Source organism: Spermophilus citellus (genome assembly GCF_964194105.1).
Source record: "Spermophilus citellus genome assembly, chromosome: 3".
Taxonomy (NCBI): domain Eukaryota; kingdom Metazoa; phylum Chordata; class Mammalia; order Rodentia; family Sciuridae; genus Spermophilus; species Spermophilus citellus.
The window spans coordinates 82,112,391-82,128,775 of NC_138184.1; positions in this window are offsets into that span (position 1 = coordinate 82,112,391).

Below are 16,385 nucleotides of genomic sequence, written 5' to 3' on the forward strand. Positions count from 1 at the left end.
TGGCTTCGTTTTGGGGGGAAATGTTGTCATTTGAGAAAGCAAGGCAACCTTCCCCTTGTCTGAAGTGGCTTGAGATAAGCCTCCAGAGTATCCTTCCAGGGTCCGCCTGTTTGGGCAGCTGGACAGAAGGGCTGTGGTGGCCACAGCAGCAGCCATGGCCAGTGGCTTAAGCTGCTTCATGGGCTGTTACCTTCAAGTGCAGCGTCAAGCCCAGAGGCATTCCTGCAGGGAGACCAGGCATGGCGGGGAGGAGGGGGGACACAACATGGAGCAGGGTTCTTGTACAAGAACCCCAGCAAGAGCTGAAGTCAGTTCCAAGCATGCGGAGCCTCCACTGCACGGGGAGGCTCATAGGGGAGCTCCCTCACCTCTAAACTGGAGCAATATTGGGGATCTAGATCTTGACTAGACACTGGGTTAAAGAACAAAGATCAAAACAAGCCACTGACAACCTACGTGAGTTTTCACCTTTAGGAGATCTCTTCAGTCCAAGTGGGTCCAAGAGTCCACAAAGCCCCCACGAACACATGGCCAGACAACAGGCCAGAGCATCTCAAGAACCACAAAGACCTGGGAGGGAGGCCACTTCATCCCAGTCCTGGGGCACTCTAACCGAGATCTGAATCAAGGGACATCAGGTCACTGTGGTACTTGTGTTCCAGACAGCTGATGCCATCTGAAGATGTGGAAATGGTTAACAAAGAGGTTTCTCGGCCTTTTTGGCTACCAGCATTGATTAGCAGCCCCCCTTCCTGAATGTGGGGAGTGTAGACTCACAGCCCCACCTGGCAATTCTGCAAGAGCACGGGTGGGGTCACACTCGGGCATGGCGACTCCAGTCTCATGATCACAGCCGTATCAGGAGTCATGGTCTAGCCAGCTCCTGCATAAAACTACTGTCCTCCCCCATGCAGAGTGACCACAGCCATAGTCATTACTGCTTAAAGTGCAGATCAGAAGTCCAGTGTCTTCCCCACCCAGTTCCCCCATTCCTGGCTGTCTACGTCCCCTTCCTCGATTATACCTGGTGCGACAGCCACTTCCGGGAACAACTGGGGTCTATGGGGATGGCTGGAAAAGATAAAGTGCTGCAGGTCCCACTGTGCCACCATCTTGGTTTTGGGCAATGTCACCATGATCAGCTCCTTCCTGGAACTGATAGCAAGTCTGTGATGGTCAACTTTCCCCTCTACCATGGCCATAGATCAAGTTCAAACTCAACCTTGAGATTCTTAAGGGTGGCAGTTTGTGCTAGCAAACTGCACTGTCTAGTTGGAGATATCCCGGGCACTCTAGGAAGCCAAGTCTTACTTCACTTACACGACAGGTGGCTCTTCAGGCTTGTTCTAGTTGACATGGGGGTTCCTGACCAGGAGAGCCTCATGGGTTTAAAGCTTGTAAGGCAAGGTCCCACTCTGGTTCCAGAGGGCCGAGAAACCCTCAGTCAGGGGAGCTAGGAGTGGAGAGTGAGTTTATAACTGGTGCCACATGTTTGCATTCAGTTTGTTTTATTTAAGCCAAGATCCCAAATGAAGCTGACACCTGGGTTACGCTTCAGGAAACAATGTGGTCCAATACAAATTTTCAGGAACAACTTGATTTGCACTTCACTGTAATCTCAGCTGAGATTCTGACCAGAAAGGGTTTCTTACCAATTGTAGAAAGAGACATCGTTCAGCATCAATAGGCATCATACAAATTAACACCTGGGTAGGGCGTCTGATACTCGAGACTCCTCTTTTTTGGCCAAGAAACTGAGTTAAGTAGAAATGGGAAACGATATCCAGGGAACGAATAACGTGTTTATTCCTCAGGGACATTCGGGCATGGACGCTGGTGTGTGCATTTCATGTTGCTATAAATAGCAAACTGCCCTATAGCAACTACAGCGCCACTTGCCACCAAGTCCAATTAGATGTCCCAAGTCCCTTTTAACATGGGCCGACCACCTAGGTGTTAGGGAGCAGCCCAGTGGTTAGGTGTGTGCACCAGACCCTGGGTTCCACCCCGTCACAGCCGGCCAGAGACATCCTTAACTTACTGAAGTCTCTAGTGTTTCACCTCGAGATGCGAGATGGGGAGCAGAAAAGGTAGCTTGCGGGACTCACAGCAAGGAATTCAAGATAAAGGGAACAGGACACGAGTTTTAGGGAACTTGCATTCACTATCTGGCCAATGCCATCACAGCACACAAAGTTCCCCTAATCCCCTCATTCTGGTGGCTTCAGTTGCTATCCGTCAGCCCTCAGTGGTCAGTGTGCAAGGGTACGTTGGTGGAAGATGGACCTTCCAAGGTCACACCTGGTTTTCAGCCGTGGACCCTGTCGGCGACCAAGCCAATGAGAAGCACAGGGCCCCACCTCTCCCAGGGTCATTCCATCTCCAGGACACTCAGCCTAGCCAGGGTTCTTTCCACCAAGTGCGTTCCCTGGCACCTCTTCTGTCTTTCCATCCATTTCTATAGAATCAATCCTTAAGACACTCTGGACAACACCGAATGGGAGGGTTGGAGGCATCCGGCCTCCTTCTGAGGTGAGCAAGGATGTGTGAAAGGGGCCAAAGCACAAGCCGGCATCCAGAGTCCCAGTGCCGAGGGTCTTGGCATCTCTGATGCCATCTCAGGCAGTGTCTCCACTACCAAGGGATGTCCTGGAAGGCCACAGCGGCAGAGGCACCCAGAGGCTGGGCCTGTTCATTTCATCCAGACCCCATCAGGCCGTTAAGTACCACCTTGGCAGAGGGGGCTACCCAGACAGCACCAAGATACAACACCCCCCACCTTAATAAGCTCATCCATTTCCAGAAGCTTGTGTCCTGGTCCTAAAGAATTGCCCAAAGCTGCTTGGTGGTCTGTTCCTGACAGATACCAGCATTTCTCAGTTGTGATAACATCTACATCGTGGTCACCGACTTGTCCTAAAGCATGGCAGCCACATCCCTGGAGGATTAGGGAAACCATGGAGACGGCCTTGCCCCTCTTCTGGGGCCTCAGATTGTGCCCGATGAGACACCAGTATGAAACGCCCAAGCATCACCTGGCTGTCCTCTGGGCCCTAGCCTCCCCAGACAGAGCTTGCATTTCAAGAGGTCCTCCCCCTGGGGTTGGGCCACAACATGGCGGCCTGCATTCTTTGCCCTCCAGACCTCCCCCACAAGAGCCCTTTTACATAAGTAAAAGCATGCTTGGGACCCTGTGACCGCTTCTCATATCACCATTTCCAACTTTCCCATGGATAAGAAAGTTGGTTAGTCCAGCGTGTCCTGGGCCAGCTCTGGTTCTTACTTTTCCTTCAGATCTCAAGGGCATTGAGGAGGGCACTTCATGCTTCCCAGGAACTGGGGGAAGAGTCCATGTTGGGTTCAGCACCCTCTTTCATGCTTGCCCAGATTCTAGTTCCCTTTAGGATGCGTCCCTCATGGACGAGTCACCTTGGTCTCTAGAGATCTGGTTCTAGTGACGAGAGCGAGGCCAAGAGCCCAGGTACAAGGACAAGCAGTCTTTAGTCTATTAGCACCTCCAAGAATCCTTGCATGCCAGGGCTGAGAGACAGCTGATACAAGCCAGCAATACCCCACTTCTGATGTCCTGATGCCAAGAAGTCCCCCACTAATCCATCCCAAGTGCCCACGTGGGCACTTTCATGGAGACAGCCCAACTTTCAACCCACGATGGGGACGAGGTGGCGATTGCGCAGACACATTCTCCACAAAGCAACACCAAGTCTAGAGTTGCTCGAGCAGCAATGCTTCAAGAGTGGTTCAGCAAGGCCTTTGTCAAAGCTTCAGACAGCACAGCCATGAGAGACTTGGCTGTTACCTCCAGCACTGAGGACCTTGTTTAGAAGGTCAGTCACCATCGTCAACAAGAGCTGGTATCAAGAAGCACCAGATAAGCAACCTCAGCTACCCTTCACCCCACTCCTTATAGGGTTTGGCTGTAAACCCGGAGGATGTGCAACATGTGGTAGGTGACTTCAAGAGTCATGGCTGAGGGGTCTCACCTGAAACGCAGTTTTTAGGTGGACCATCAACTCAGTATCAAGGCAGATAGATCCTTTGCCATGAGGATTCTAGAAGTTTCCTCACCCTGGACCAAGAATCAAACGTGACCTTCAGCTTTGGTGTCTGGCCCTTCAAAAGGGCTGAGGATTAGAAAAGTCAAATAAGGGAACTAGGGAAGGAAAGTGAGATCAGGAGTCCAAAGGTCTCTCTGATGTCAGAAGTCAGGCTTCCCCTGGGATCAAGATCTAGAGGGCAGAGGCCATACGAGTGTGTGGCAACCCGAACAGGTTTTTGTCATAAGGTCTAGGCCACAACTGATGCAGTTCCTCTCACCCAGTGTCAACTCTGGCAAAGCTGCACATCTCAGAGCTACTCTCCAGTCTATAAAGCTCAGCCACATGTCTTGACCCTGCAGGTGACGTTGTCCACGTGTGCCACAGGTATCTGCCTTTCAGGGACTCCAAGGCCAAACCTAGGAAAGCCACTAGGGTAGCTTATGACCCTGGATCTGATAAGATTCAGGAGAAGGGAGAGGTTCCCCCCAACAGGTCAGGAAACTGCATGTGATTGCAGGTGTTCTGGGGCTACCTGTACTCCCGAGTTACCCTTCTACCTGGAATTCCTCCCTGTCCCATGGGAACGTGAGGATTCAGTTGCTTATCCATATGCTGGATTTGGGTGGTCTGGGTGTACGTAAGGTTTGTGCTCACAAGAGGTCATCTCCAGAGACAGACACCAGATCAGATCACTGCCTCCCCCCACCCAGGTCACCTGAGCCAAATTCAGACAAGAAGTCCTGGAAGTATCCCAAGACTCTCCTCTAGCAGCAGCTCTGCGTTAGGAGCCCCAGGGTCCAGAAATCCAGAAAACCAGGCAAATTTCATACCAAAGAAACGTTGGGTAAGCCTTTTCCACAAACCCCTGGTCAAGTTCAAGGAAAGGCCTGGGCTACCCTTGAGGTTAAGAACTTCACACCACTGAGATCCCCAGAACAAGTGCAGAATGAAGGAGGTGACTGAGGTGGCTGTGTCCACAGGGCTCTGAGCTCAAGTCAGACAAGGGACTTTCAGATATAGCTTTGGATGCTACGAGTGACAGGGCCAACATCCCCAGTGGCACTGTCCAAGATCTTAAAAATCTGTCAGTCCCTCTGCATACTCTTTCAGCATAGGCATGCACTGTAACGTCAGTCAGCCCACCTGGTCACCCAGGCTACCCCAGGGGCTTGGGATGGGGGGCCACACAGACCAGCATTAAGTACAGCCCAAGTTTGGGAAACCCAACAGATTAAGTCACTTGATTGCACAAGGTGGTGGCTGAAGAGAAACTGCTCTTCCAACTGAACATCTGTCTTCAACTCCTTGAGACCTCTAGTAGAGGCATCAGTGAAGGGATTGGATTATCCACGGACTGGAGTAAGGGGCATTCCTCACCATTGACCAGCAGTGCCTAAAGCTCACCTGGAAAGTGAGAGGAATGGACTGTCGGGATGTGGCAAGGAATCCAGGATTGAATTCCCCTCGTTAGAGCCATCAGTCCCGTTTTAACTATGAAAGTTCCACCTGCTGCGTGGTTTCTTCCAAAAATGTAGATCCTGGGGCAGTGAACACACTCAGTACCCATATGATTCCAAGTGGGACTCTCCAGGGAGGCCAGTTGTGGCTTTGAAGCAGGTAAAGTCCAAGGTGAGCCTTGGAAACATTTTTATCAAGAGCAAGGGAGGACATAAGGAATGGTGAGTGACTGGTCAACTTGACAGGGCTCTTGGACAAACCGAAAGAGCCACAGAAGTGATCATCTAATGTTCAAAACTCACGAGTTTTAGAGGATTGCTTCGGGGAGTGTTATTATTGCCTGGATTCAGAGAAGGGTTAACAAAGGACTGGGGCAGATCAGGCAAGACATTTAATATATCAAACGTTCATCCCACAGGAGGGTCACAAAGATGAACATCTACCCACAGGGGCGATACCTCTAAGTCCAACCGTTGCCTCGCCAAGTGACACCTCCCATGTCCCTCTAGATGATACCATGATGCCCCCGCCAGCTGAACGGGTTCTTGCCATCGTGACTTGAACAGGAGAAACTGAAGGGGGGAAGCACAGGGGTTGGGCTAGTTTAGTCTTCAAGGTCCTTCTGCCCATTTGCCTTGGGTAGACTCAGAAGTGACCAAGGTGAAGACCCCACTAGAAGTCAGGTGTCCCCCTTAAGTCAGATCCACATGGAAGGGTTACAATGTAGGGGACAGTCAGGGGATGTGGGCTGTGTGGTCCCCTTGACCATGGAACAAGGACAGTTTCAGATGTGGTGCCATTGCAGGGCTGAGGGGCCTGTCTTTGCTATCCACTTGCCTTAGTTGAGAAGAAATCCAGGGAATCCCCAAGTCTCCTCTCTAGCCGGGGGAAAGACCAGGGTACCTTCTGCCTCCACAGGACCTGCTCGGTACAGACTCAGCCCAGTAAGGCCTGGGTTGATGGGAACATGCGGGATGAGAGCAGGAGGGTGGGCTGCTGCCCCTGGGAAGAGGGGAGGAGTCACATCCTCTCCATCGAGTTTTGAGAAAGCACGTGTAGGACGTCACGCGCCATGGTCAAGATAACCAACTCCTAGCCTTGACATGGGGCCATTAAAAAGTGACATCACGGTTGGCCAGCAGCCAGCCTCTGGGGAGTCCAGATGCAGAAATCCATGAGCCACTGGGGCTGCCTCATGAGCATGGGTATACATGGAGGCACCATGTAGCTGAACCCCGCCCCCCCCCCCAAAAAAAAGCATGCTAGCAGAGCTGTACTTGCTCCAGAGAAGTCCCATCTTCACAGGTGGCACACACGCTCCTGGCCCAACAGAGCCTCATGGTTTAGAGTTGGGAGGCAATGGCCACTTTGGCTTTAGAAAGACAGACCAACTTTCAGTCCAGTCTTACTGGGCATGGTCCATGGCACTGGTCTGGATTCAAGCTAAGATCCAAGCCAAGCTAACGCAGAGCCTGGATCCCGTCTTGATACTCTACAAAAGTCGAGTCACAAGCCCTTGAAGACACCGTGGTGGATGGCATTTCTCTCGGGCTAGGACCACAGAGGCACTCATTTCTTACACCTTTCAGAAAGTGACAATGTTCTGGACCAGCCGTGAGCAGTAACGCTCCTCTGCCTGGCCCAGAGTCTCCAACGGGTGTTTGACTAGAAAAATCCAAACCACAGGGAGCAGGAAATCGAGCTGGGGAGGAAAGCATTTGGTTATTTAGGGGTGTTTAAGCAAAGACTGGAGTCTGCCTCCAACACATCCTTTATAGGGTTAAGCCTAAGAACCCCCTAACTACACCCTCACTTGCTGCTGTCTGGTTTTATGCAAACTTGGGCGGTTAGGAACAGTGGGGGGGGCAGCTTTGGACACTGAACTAGGAACTTGATGCCCAGGAAAGCAGAGTCAAGGAGTAACCCAGAAGGGTCCTACTTTGTAGTATCCTACTTCAAGTCCCCAGGTGCTCAGTTCAACAGGTCTGTGCTGGGTGTTTCTAGGGTTTCCCCATGTTGTGGGGAGACCAGGAGTTAGGCTCCGAGATGTTGCTGGCTTCTGTTTAGGCCATTTCCTTTTCCATTCCACATCTGTATTTCTACCCCTTTTCTGGCTAAGGCGAGTTTCCAGAGTCACCTTCTCATTTTGGTGTGTGTCATGAACATCACTACATCTGGGTGGAAGTCCTGAGCCCTCCATCCAAATTCAGAGATGGGTGTTTAGCTCCGTGGTCATTGTGTGGGGGGAGGGGGAGAGTGAAGAGTCAAGGTCATCAAGGTTAGCAACTGAGCTCACTTGATACAGGTGCCACAGGGTATGGAGGAGGAAGCTCAGGGCCTGGTCAGCTGGTGGACAAGATAAAGGTCCAGTGTCCACCCATCTGCCACATGTTCTAGGCCATGAGAACAAGAGCTCGGCCCTAGCTCTATTGGCATTTTAGAAGTTGGTGTTGTAGACTTGGATTCCTGGCCCCATTTTGGTGGCCAGCACAGACCACCTGAATTCTGAATGCTTGTCCCTTGGGAGCCGATCAAGTCAAGGCATTATTTGATCTCTTCCTGGTCCCAGCTGATGCTGGACAGCCCAGGAGCTTCCCCAGGGGATCAGGTTGGGCCCAGAAAAAGGCATGGACACTATGGCCCGGTTCATCCTCTCCCAGCTGCCTCATTCCACTGGAAGCCTGTTCATCAGGGGTTCAAATGGCCACGGTCATGGTTTGTGTTCTCCTTAAGTTACACGTATTCAGGAACAGGTGCAGAGCTCGATGTGGGCCATGGAAATGAAGGTGGAAAGTCGATATGTCACTTGTTCAACAATGGCTTGACCTTGGCCATTAGGTCACAGAGCATCTTTGGTTTCCCGCACAGCACATCCCCAGATGAGAACACACGGCAGAGGGACCCGTGGGGCTATGCTTTAGGAGAAGAAGAGACGCAAGGACAGAAGCCGGCAGCACAAGCGCTCCTCCAAGGTTCTCTTGCACCCAGTAACGCCCTTCTTGCGGAGGGACTGGGGGGGGGTGTCACTGAGGCTTCTTTCCTGCTCACTAGCAGGTTATCCAGAGCTCACACGTGTGCCACAGCAAATGTCTCAGCCTGAGCCCCTTCCCAGGATGTCCAGCCCCTGTACAGCTACAGTGAGGGCAGTGGCATCTCTAGCCAAGGTTCTGTCGTGTGTCACCTTTCAGTCTTAATTCACGTGACCCCTTCCTCAGCACCGCCTGTGTTCTTACATGAGAAGATCATTCCAAAAGCCACTTTCCCAAGCTTCACCGCCAACGCGGACCCGAACGACCCTAGTCCAACTCTGGACAACTCCACCTGGCCGAGTCGACGGCCCCTTACAAGTATACGAGGTCCTTGACGCCCCAACCCAGTTGAACCAACTCGGCTCAGGACATGCCAAGAGGACTTGGTCACCTCAGTCCTCCCAATATGAGTGTGACCAAACCATTCACTAGGAACTTGAAGAAACAGCCATGAGTGTCACAGCACCAGGCTTCTAAATGCCACCTGATCACCACCTTATCTAGGACCCAAAGCAATGTTGGAAGTACTGGCCCTTCCTGACCAGTACATTCAGCTCTCAAAAGCTGCTTTCTGGGACAGAGCTTACTCTTGAATCAAATGCCACAGGTACTAGTGCCCAGCCGGGCCACAAGAGGGCCACCTGATTAACTGCAGTCCTCCATGCAAAGAGGCAGCTCTAAGTCTCAGAGCACAGGTGAAGGATGCGGCAGGTTGACACTCTGGTTGCCATGGCAGCTCACAAGGCCACTGAGCAAGGACTTAGCCACCACTTATCCCCCCATAGCTCAGCACAGAAGAGGGAGGAATGAGAATGGAAGGGGTTGGGGGAAATCGGTGCAAAGGAGAATACCATATTCCAGTTGGCACCCACACTTGGGCTCTTCGGTCATACAGTGGACAAAGGATCTGTAGCCTTAAGGACCCAGCTGTAGGATGCGACTGGCAGCTAGGGGGAAGGGCGGGAACCTCTGCCCAGAGTGTGTTCTTCTAAAATGGGAGGCAAGATTTTTTCCTCCAAGTCAGGAGCTCTCAATCAGTAAGACAGCTCAGCTGCTGATTAGCACTCATAAACCAAGATGGGGAAGTAGAGTGCTGTCCCATCCTCTTATCACCCAGCTGAGGGGACAGCAAGGGATTGAGGGTTGGTGAGCGCCACAAGATGGAAACTGTCCCTGAATTCAGGGGCCAAATGCACACTCACCTGAAGTTCCAGGCATCTTGTTCATGGCTGGCAGGAGGCAAGACATAAGTGTTTGTATCAAGACAGGTAAAGAAGCTCGCTTCTGTTTACATGTGGGAGAGAAACAAGCCCCCAGTTGGATTTGTAGTCAAGCCTCAGAAGTAGATATGCATTGAAGGCATAGGAAGCCACATGGAGGGAGAAAAAGTTCCAGAAAGAAATAGTTCGAGCCACTCCCCACAACATAAAGCATAGGCTGGGGGAACGGAGGACCCCAGAGTGGGGGGACGCATGGAAGCCCAGACGTTGGTCCAAGAACATGAGTGTGTGGGTTCGAACTGCCTCCACCTGCTTTTATGGAGCCCAGTCGACAGCCCTGGGCACTCAAGCTGGGGAAGGACGCAGGCACGATGCAGCTGGAAACGCTCCTACTAGCCTCTGCTCAGCTGTCCAGTCCTTACAGGGACCAGGGTTCAGGATCTGAGGCCCATCCGCCCAGATCAGTGGCAGGGGATTGCGCCCTGTCTCTCCTCTCCAGGTCTCCCCTGTCTGATTGCCCTGGCATTTGACTTTAATCCTCTCTAAGCTGAGGCTGAACAAACACCAGGCTCCCTTTTCTTCTTCAGGGAGAGGGACCCATCTGTGCCTCCTTAACAGGGGAAACAGACTTCTGTCCTCCTGGGTCAGGGAGCAGACACCCGAGATGACCGGCTCTCCAGCCCCTGCCCTCCCATCAGTCCCCAAGCCAGAGGCTGGAGACACTGTCACCTCTCATTAGAGGGGCCCAGTACCCTGGCTGCCCTCCTTAAAAGGGCAGACACTGGATAATCACCTCCACAGGGGGCCGAGAGAGGGGCAGGCGCCCTGGACCAACCAGTCAGGCTCATTAAGGTCAGAGCCAGGGATGTCGCTTGTCCCCATGCACATGAGCAGTCCTGACTAGCTTTGTTCTGGTTTCTCATTGTGGCTGAGGAATGGGTCGACTCCAGGTGTGGAGACTCCTCCTAAATACAGGGTCCCCATAGAAGAGGACAGGAAACAAGAATAAGCGTCATGGTTCTCCTCAAAGTGGCCTCTCCCAGAACTTAGTTTTGAGATTAATTCCATTTAAGGTTTGTGGCCTGCTCAGCCTAATTGTAACAGGCCTGGAGAAGGTTTTGTCTAGATATGCCTGTCATTTACGATCATACTGTTCTGGGTCAGAAAACCCAAGAATCATGCAGACAAGCAAGCTTGACATCACGAGCTGGGGTTTAGAGGGCACAGCTGACCACGTTCGGTTGTCGGAATCAGGAGCTAGATACAGGCCGGTACTGAACACTTCCAGAGAAGAATGGCTCGGAAATCAATACACTCACATTCCAAGAGGAGAACATTCCAGAAAGGAGGTTCTCCATGAACCAAACACACCAGCCAGGCAGCTCGTTAAAACCAAGATGATCTTAAGTCAAATCTGTCACCTTAGACGTCAGGAGAAGGTTGTGTTCCTTCCAACTTCACCAACAATCAAATTCTGGACACGGATAAAGGACCCAAGTTCCACAAAACTTCCCAAGAGATTCAGTGTGGCCCCCTCAACTGAGGTCTCCAGGAGTCTCAATGAGTGGGTATTTGCTATCAGTAAGTCAAGCCCCAGGAGGGCCCGGGAGGTTCAGAGAAAGATGGCCAGTGTTCCTCCAGAGACCGGAGGCAAGAAATGCTTATGGTACTCAGGTGGCCAGCCGAGTTGGGCCACTGCTCTAGATCCAGAGGCCGGGGCAGTGAGTGCTACCAAGTTAGGACCAAAGGGATGTTCTGCTCCCACCTCTGCCGAGTTCTTGATGCAGGAACTCGGATCTCTGATATGGGATATATAACAGCCTCCTCCCGGCAGGGGGACTTGTGTTGGATGAGCCGGGCTAATCCGTGTGGAAACAGACTCCCTTACCTGTGGGGAGCCATCCACCACCATGACTAGAGGACCATGGACTATTGTAGATGATTCAAAGGGGAAGAAAGGCAGCCTAAAGAGGGGCTGGGGGAAGGAGGAGCTGGCGGGTGTAGGTGGATGGACCGTCCAGGGAAGCGTTTGCAGAATTTGAAAGACGATTATGAAGCCAGGTCCCATGCATGTCAGTAACAGCTAGCACATCTTTAGGTTTTCAGTGTGCCACGGGCTGGTTAAGTCTTTAAGCACGCATCCAGTATTTATGATGCAGGTTAAAGGCTTAGTTATAGAGGCATTTTTAGTGTGCAAAAGTGGTTACAAGGACTTCAGCATCCACATTAGGAGGCCCGAAGTTTCCAAAATGCTACTCATGGCAATGCAGAATGGAGCCAGGCAAGGCATTTTCCCCAGCAGAGTTTTGGAACTAGGATTGAACCCAGGGGCATTTAACCATTGAGCCACACCCCCAGCCCTTTAGAGAAGGCCCTAAGGAAGTTAGGTCCTCGCCATGTTGTTGAGGCTGGTTTTGAGCTTGCGATCCTCCTGTCTCAGCCTCCAGAGCCACTGGGCTCATAAGCGTGTGCCATTGCACCCAGCTCCAGCAGACCTTTAATGGGTGAAGAACCACTTACTACATATGCCTGGCACAATTCGAAGCCCGTTTCACTTGCCCATGTTAAAGATGGAGTTGTGCTACTCTTATATCTGCTAGAACTGGACACACTTACCACCTATAGCCTCAAAATGTCACCAGCTGATCAGTGGCCAGGTGGGATTTTCACGCCAGACACCTGGCCCCTCAGCACTGAAGTCAAGCTGCCTCTAGCCAGCAGTGACGAGCTCTTAAGCGCTAGGGTGATGTAAGATGCAGAGTGTTCAAACGCATGAGTGCTTGTTCCCGCGAGATTATCTAACAGGAATCACCAGATGTTGAGACCGATAACATGTTTAAGCATATGCTAAGATAAAGGTAAGGTCTAGTGGACCTACTGGAGGACTGACAGGTCCCTGATGAACTAGGACGCTTCCTCATTTGTAGGTTCCAGTTTCTATGCAGCTTTCAGAAAGTGCTAGTTGTTCCATGCACGTGTGGCCATGGTGGCTACTGGGATCTGTGCCTGCCCTGGAGTATTGTGGGCTATTCCTGCTAACCTCAACCAGAAGGTAGCCCATCATCTCTCTGGCCACCCGAGAGCTCACAGTCAGAACATTAACAAGCACTTTCTATTATTGGGGTCAAAAGTAGGACAAGAAGATACCTTAAAAACAAATGGGATCTTTTTCCACGAGATGGAAGGGTATTTGTCAAACTTCTGAAGTGTATCTTCCTGACCAGATGGGGAAACACCATCAGGTGGTTTTATAGATCCTCCTGGCTCTAATGTTTCACGACGCTGATCTTTGGATCAAAATTCTTCACGTGAGGGAAGGAGACACTTTCAAACTAATTAGGCAGCCATAGCGCAGTTCAGCTTTATATAAACACAAACTAGGAAAATTCTAGAGAAAGCAGCCCAGGTCTCACTCAACTCAGCCAAGAGACCAAGTCTGAGGACCGAGCCACCTCCTGGGGCTTCCGTTCAATATGCAATCACCATTCGCACCTTGCAACCCTGGCAGCACCCTTAGGACTATACAGCTTATGAACTGCACCTAGCTGGACCCAAGTTCATTATCAGCAGTATCTACTGTATACAGTTGAAAATAGATCTTGCAGATGGGGGACAGCTGTTTGTACTTAGCAATTAAGTGTCCCTGCAAGGCCGGCGGCCTCCACCAAAGACATTGTTCTCTGCAAAGCATCCATCTCTCAAAGACTCCCTAAATCAGGGCCAGATGTCCACATACAACTCACGTTTCTCTGAAGATTCTACTTTCTGGAAAAAAGTAGGTAGACAAAGTAGGACGCACAAAGCATCAGACGCAGCCCTGAGAAGATGGGTGCAAGTTCTAGGTGTGCACTAGCAACAGCGGGGGACGCACTGGCATGGACTAGGTCAATCCAAACAAGGCTGCAATAGCCGATTTCATAGCTGTAGAATGGGTGTACCAAGATCAGCGATTGGGCCAATGGTTCTGAAGTTCTAGAGTCAGTACTGTGGCATGTGCCCATCCTTGGGCCAGTTAGCCCTTAAGTGTCATTTCTTGCTCTTCACCCCCAGTAGTAGTAAGGCTTCCCATGTTTATCTGGGTAGATTTGAGCACCCAGTAGGGTTCATATAAGCCAGGTATATTTCTTTGCTGAAGTTCTAGCAAATGGGACTGTGGTTGATGCAAGTTTAGGTCTTAAAGGAGTACCTCATTTTATTGAGCCCTTTTGCCATCCTATTAGCTGAGGCTCCAACCACTGTCTGGGTTTCGGCTATCTGGAAACTGTCCTTGCAATGGACACCTTCCCTAACAGGGTCCCTGCGTCCTGGACCATCATGCCAGCCCTGACATGGACTGCCTCTGGATTTTGAACAAAGCAGATTGGTTAGTTCAGGCTGCTATTCTTACAGGTTTGCCAGTGATGACCAGCTACACCTAATGTGAGGCGATTACCACCTCATTATTAAGTGCACTGGAAATAAAGAGTGCCTGTCATTAGAGACCCCCTCAGGTCCTTTGTCAGCCACTTTCCACTAGACTGGGTGGAACAGTGTTAAGAGGATCCTGTAATTCTGAGCACAGAGGGAAAATAGGGAGCTTGCCTGGACTCTTGAGTTCTAGCATGGCTTGGCTGGGCCATGCCTCAGTAGAGGGGGCAGACTCCTGGATTTTTACATCCTCATTTAGAGGCTAGATGGGGAGGTACACAGTAAGTCCTGCTAGGAGTGCTCAAGTGGACAGCCGTTGAGTCCATGTGTACTTAGGCAAGAGTGGCCCTTTGTTTAGGTTCAAGAGCTCCGTAGGCAGGTAAGCCGTCTGGATGAACCCGAACCTTGCAACTGTTTCATGATGCTTGTTTGCTGGTGGAGCTCCCAACCATGCTGCAGGCTGACCCTCGACCAACTTCAGGCTTGGTCACCGACAGTCCTCTAGTAGGAAATCCTTCAAATGACGTGCACCAGTGCTTTCCAGCGCACCAATGCTTGGAGTGGCATTTCTGAAGCCTGTTTGCCAAGGGGGGCAAGGTATTGGGAAAGAGGCTTTGAGGGTTTCTTGGCCGCGAGATGCCATTTGGGGGAACTAGCAGCCTTCTCCAAGGAACGGGGTCAAGTTAGGAGCCGAGCTACTGCGATTCCTGGTCAACCAGAGTCTAAGCAGACCACAGGGCTTTGAAGTCAAGGGAGTAGCAGGCCCACCATGAGGGCACTCAAGTGAAATTGGTTAGGGAATGAATGGCTCAGGTGTCACAGTGGATTGCTCTTACTTTGGTCTTTAACACCCAACCTTGCTCCCCTCAACAGGCAGGCAGTTCATCAGACATTTGAGCAAACAGCTCCATGGGCCCCATTTCTCCATCTCTAATGTTCCCACCAGAAAGGAGCAGTGTGAACCCCAGGTAGGAGTTACAGAGCAGGTAGCATGAGAGCCTGGTTCATGTCCTTTGTAGATGGCCCGTCTCAGTGACCACCCCCCATCTTATAGGGGATGAGCACTTAGGAGTTAATAACTTATCTGAAGTCACGAGAGTCAAAGTTTAAGATTTTCCATGTTACGGGAAAAATAAAGCCAAGCACATCAACATTGAGATAACAGCCAATATAGAAAACTGATAAGGACATTGGCTCATAGTTGTGCTCTTAATGAACAGATATAAAATTCCTCAATAATAGAAAAAACATCCAAGATCAGAGACTATGTAGTTGGTTTCACTCTAGTGATGCAAGGATGGTTCAACATCCAAGATTAAGGTGATATAGCATATATGTAAAATCAGGGGGAGTCACATGTTCTCAGATGCAGAAGATGCTTTTGAAAAGATTTGACATCACTTCATAGAAGACCTAAAGAAGCTAGGTATAGACAGATTATACCTCAACATAATAGACTATCCATCACAAATGGGAAACAAAGTATTTCCTGTGAATATCAGGAGTGAGTAGCATCTCATGTCTTATTCAGCACAGTACTCAAAGTTTTAGACAGTAACCTGGAAAGAAAGAAATGGGATACAAACAGGAAAAGTCAAGTTATCCCTGCTTGTAGGTAGGATTCTATACTTGGACTCCAGAGGACTCCACCCAAGACTTCAAATTCAGCAGAGTAGCAAAAAACTTAGGGATAAGTAACCAAGATGGTGAGAGGTCAGTACAGTAGAAGTTATCAAGCACTGGAGGAAGAAACTCAGGATACCCCTAGGAGACAAGACCTCCTGTCACGATTTGGGAGAAGCTTATTTCAATGTCTATTGACAACTGTGGCCTAGAGACTGAATGGGATCTAGAGATCTAACATTCTACACTGAAAAGAAAAAAATACCCAAATTCATGGGGAAGGGTAGAAGTTTCCCCCAAAATAATCCAAAGCAACCCTGAACAGAATACTAAAGGCATCGATACCCAATTTCAGATTGTACTACAGAGCCATAGCAACAAGACAGTATGGTATTGGCACAAAACCAGTCATGTAGACAAGTGTAGTATGTAGAGCACCTTAATAAACCCACACTTCTGTAGCCATCAACCCTCCACAAAGGTACCAAGACACGCATCATAATGGCCTCTTCTAGTGATGTTAAAACCAAATACAAAGATTGACGCTAGACTCTTTCCCAAACTAAACCCAAGGTGGGTCACAGACCTTG